This window comes from Phoca vitulina, unplaced genomic scaffold (assembly GCF_004348235.1).
Source record: "Phoca vitulina isolate PV1807 unplaced genomic scaffold, GSC_HSeal_1.0 scaffold15, whole genome shotgun sequence".
Classification (NCBI taxonomy): Eukaryota; Metazoa; Chordata; class Mammalia; order Carnivora; family Phocidae; genus Phoca; species Phoca vitulina.
In genome coordinates, this window is record NW_022589718.1 from 14,907,932 (window position 1) to 14,912,452 (window position 4,521).

Here is a 4,521-nt window from a genome sequence, read left to right on the forward strand (position 1 = left end):
ACCTGAGCTGAGATCAGGAGTCAGACACTTAGCCAACAGAGCCACCCAGGTGCCCCACATTCCCCCTATTTCAACACTGCTGTGGCCACATGGAAGCCTTTCCCCACTCAATCTTGCTTGAAGCGTTTACTTATATAACCTCTCTGAAAATAAGACCACAAGTCCTTCGTGTTTGGAAGTTTTCAGAGCTGCTTTGAAGAGAGGTGCCCTATAGCAGCCAGAGTGATTTGACAGATGTATGTGCTAAGCTTTCAGTTTGTGCTTCTTCTTTAATATGACAAATATCGCATCTCCAATATTTTGTTCCCTCTGTTTCTCTTTGTTCTCTTTGTTCTCAATGTCTTTTCTAGAACGTAAGCATTCTCCATTGGGAATATTCATTCTGATTCAAATATCTCCAAAGCTTGAACAAACAGCATAAGACAGGATCATGATCCTCTTTGTCAACACAGAAGCGGATGTTCACTCTCATGGACATCATCTTTTTCTCATCCGGCATGAACAATTTCTGTTCAAAACATACTTTTAAAGGGTTCCTGCCCGGCTGCAACTTGATTGTAAACACAAATATCGCCAGAGGAACTGAACTCTTGAAATAGTTTTCATTTATAAGTGGGCATCCAGCAGATACAGTGTGCGTGTGTTAACACTCCCAGGTCTTACGAACCAAGAATACTTCAGCAATCCCAGTTTGAAAAGCATTGCTCCAACCCCATAACTTTTTGGCTAGAGCCTTCTTTTTCTTCTCCCCTTCAGAATCAAGCTCTTTGAAAGAATTGTCCACACATATTATCTCCCCTTCTTCCTCTGAAGCATTCTGGCTTCAACCCCTGCCACTCCACTAAGACCGACCGTCCTTCCAGCAACTTCTTTGGAGAAATCAGCGGGCAGGGTTCAAAACCTACAGCAATGCTGTGCAGCTTTTTGACTCTTTTGACCTTTCCTTGCTCTTCTCTAGTCTTCATGACCCAATAGATAGTGCTCCTCCTAACACCCCACAGCCCTTGCATCGCCACGTACACCATCCCTGGACCGGTCTCCTGTCAGTGACAGATGGGAATTGATGATAAAGACTAACTGCCCACTGCTCAAGCGGGACAGCTCTCAGGTGCATATGCTTCACTGTTGCTAAGATTTCTCCCAAAAGATTAAACCTCAATGTCCATAAGGGTGACTTGCTTGATGATACGCCCTTTTGTTTTCTTCTCTTCCATGTTTCTCCCTCTCACTTCCATGCCACTATTTCTTGGGATCCCCTCCGAAATAAACTACTTGCATTCAAGTCCTTGTTTCAAGATCTGCTTTTGGAAGAACCCCCCAAAAGATACTGGATTTCTTCGGGGAAGTAGTTACTTCTTTGGGACTCTAGAGATGTGGGGCTGCTAGTCCTTCCATTGGCTGAACGTACCCAGTAGGCAGGAAACCTGCATGACACAGTACAGGGGTGACCTCTACGAGATTAGAGGAGCACAGAGAAGGTTGGGGGGTGCATCAGTCAGAAATGGGGCATAGCAAATGGAACAGAATCAGCATAGCACTGTTAGAGGTGACGTGCTAGTCGGCCATCCTTCTTGATAGAATCCCATGTGGCCACTGGACTATATGGCTCCCCAGGATTTATTAGGTCCACGTGTATTTCCTGATTTTCTATAACAGACACACTTTGCTTTTGCAACAAGGAAAAATTAAGAAAATGTATAATAAGAAATAAAAATCATGCTTTTAAATGAAATGAGTCTTCTTTATAAAAAATACGCATTGTAAGTTCGTGACTCAGAAGAGCCTAAAAGTCTAATTTGGTCTTCATTTGGGGTCAATCATGATTAACGCATGACACTATAATTAAAATAGCAGTATCTCTATATAACAGTGACCGCTGGTCTCAGTTTAGGGCACAGATGAGAAAACAAGCAAAATCCAGTGTTGGATTTTATACTGTTGAACAGGCTCACTTATAAAAGCTGTGTAAGGTTTACAAAAGTTATGCTTAGGGGAAGCAATAATGACATATAATTTCAAGTCTTTTTTTTTTTTTTTTTTTTAAGATTTTTATTTATTTATTTGAGACAGAGAGAATGAGAGAGAGAGAGCACATGAGAGGGGGGAGGGTCAGAGGGAGAAGCAGACTCCCCGCCGAGCAGGGAGCCCGATGCGGGACTCGATCCAGGGACTCCAGGATCATGACCTGAGCCGAAGGCAGTCGCTTAACCAACTGAGCCACCCAGACGCCCTATAATTTCAAGTCTTAATGGCTTTTAAATGTATTTTATTTAGTTCTTCAGGATAGACAAATTTAAGAAATGTCTGGCCATAGAAGGAAAAAGACCAACAAGAAACAACACCATGGATATTTGTTAGAATATATATTGCCAGCCCCTTCTTCCCTCAGAACAGTCATTCTTTCACTTAAAAAAAAAAAAAAAGAATTTGGTTCAACTGATGTTAGACTTTCTAGCAATAATCAGGACAAAATTTTGCTCTTTTGATAACATTGTTTATTCTTTTGTACATGGATGTACATTACACAGTACCCAGAGCAGATTTTTCTCCTCCTATCATTATGTCCCATTAGGACACTGGAGCAGAAGGAAAAATCAGAACATTGTTAATATCTGGCCTGAATGTACTTGATTTTTTTTTAATCGTGGTAAAATATACATAACTGAAACTGACTCTTTAACCCTTTTTAGCTCTACAGTTGATCAGCATTAACTACATTTACAGTGCTGTGCAACCATCACCACGATCCATCTCCAGAACTTTTTCCTCTTCCAAAACTGGAACTGTGCACCCACTGGATAATAATTCCTCATTCCCCACCCCCCGGACCCCTGGGAACCTCCATTCTACTTTCTGTTTCTACAGATTTGACTACACTAGGTATTTCTTATAAGTGAAATCGTCCAACATTTGTCCTTCTGTGTTTGTGGCTTATTTCACTTAGTATAATGTCTTCCAGGTTTATCCCTGTTGGAGCCTGCGTCAGAATTTCATTCCTTTTTAAGGCTGAATACTATTCTATTTTTTACATATGCTACATTTGTTTATCCATCATCTGCTAATGGACACTTGGGTTGTCCCACCTTTTGGTTATTGTGAATAATGCTGCTATGAACATTAGTATACAAATAACTATTTGAATCCCTGTGAATTATTTTAATTTTTTAAAAAAAGATTTTATTTATTTATTTATTTATTTATTTATTTATTTGGGTGGGGGAGTGAGCACGTATGAGCAGGGGGAGTAGTGGAAGGAGAGGGAGGGGAAAGAATCTTAGACAGACTTCCCTGCTGAGCAGGGAGACTGAGTAGGGGGGCTCGATCCCACGACCCTGAGATCATGACCTGAGCCGAAACCAAGAGTCAGACACTCAATCGACTGAGCCACCCAGGCGCCCCCAATTTTATTTTTAATAGAAATTTCATTTCTAGCCTATATAGCATGTGTGATGTGTATTTAAACTCTATTGAGAGGCTTTCTCTTTGAGAGGTTAGAACCCCAACGACTTCACAAAGTAATCATACAGATGAAATATTTTTACGATTTTGAAATACAGATAGAAAATAGGTATAAACAAGGAGAGAGGCTTAACACAAAGGAAATAAAGGTGCAGCTTAATGATAGAATCTAAATATCAAATACCACAACTCCTGCAATACAGCCTGCATTTCTCTCTTTACAGGTATTTGTCTTAGTTTCCTGGAAGTGAACACAAATAGATGAAAACTTGAGAGGCTAGGTTAGAGTATTCTTAGAATACTTAAAAAAAAAATTTTTTTTTTTAAAGATTTTTATTTATTTATTTGAGAGAGAGAGAATGAGAGAGAGCACATGAGAGGGGGGAGGGTCAGAGGGAGAAGCAGACTCCCTGCCGAGCAGGGAGCCCGATGCAGGACTCGATCCAGGGACTCCAGGATCATGACCTGAGCCGAAGGCAGTTGCTTAACCAACTGAGCCACCCAGGCGCCCAAAAAATTTTTAATTTAATACTGTTTTAAACTCTTCAACCTTATTCTGTGAGTTTAAGGAAAATTAATTTTGTTAAAAGCGGACTTTTTTTTTTTTTTTTTGAATCTGTGTCTTCACAGAGCTGCCATCCCCGGCATCTAGGAACTTTAAAAGAGATTTTGTTTTGGCTTCAAATGCTGTCAGATGTTATTCACACCGTGAGTGGGTTTTCTATAAACACAGCGAGCACGCTGACCTTGTCAGAAGGTGAGATAGGACAAACAAAACAGATGGTCAGTTGTGCATCAGCCCACATAACCCCAAAAGCTGATTCTTATTTTGAAAACCACGCAGGGGTGCCTGGGTGGCTCAGTTGTTAAGCGTCTGCCTTCAGCTCAGGTCATGATCTCAGGGTCCTGGGATCGAGCCCCGCATCGGGCTCCCTGCTCTGCGGGAAGCCTGCTTCTCCCTCTCCCACTCCCCCTGCTTGTGTTCCCTATCTCACTGTCTCTCTCTGTCAAATAAATAAAAATCTTTAAAAAAAGAAAGAAAGAAAGAAAGAAAACCACGCA